The sequence below is a fragment of the Nestor notabilis genome, unplaced genomic scaffold, assembly GCF_000696875.1.
Source record: "Nestor notabilis isolate BGI_N333 unplaced genomic scaffold, ASM69687v1 scaffold19917, whole genome shotgun sequence".
Classification (NCBI taxonomy): Eukaryota; Metazoa; Chordata; class Aves; order Psittaciformes; family Psittacidae; genus Nestor; species Nestor notabilis.
Genome location: NW_009935382.1, coordinates 18478 through 18686, shown reverse-complemented (window position 1 = coordinate 18686; position 209 = coordinate 18478).

Below are 209 nucleotides of genomic sequence, written 5' to 3'. Positions count from 1 at the left end.
AAGGGGCCTCTAGAAAGATGGGGAGAGACTTTCTGCAGGGCCTGTTGGCGCAGGACGAGGGGTGGTGGGTTTAAACTAAAAGCAGGGGAGATTCGGGCTGGATGCGAGGAGAAAATTCCTTACAATGAGGGTGGTGAAACACTGGCACAGGCTGCCCAGAGAGGTGGTGGATGCACCATCCCTGGAGGCATTCCAGGCTGGATGTGGTT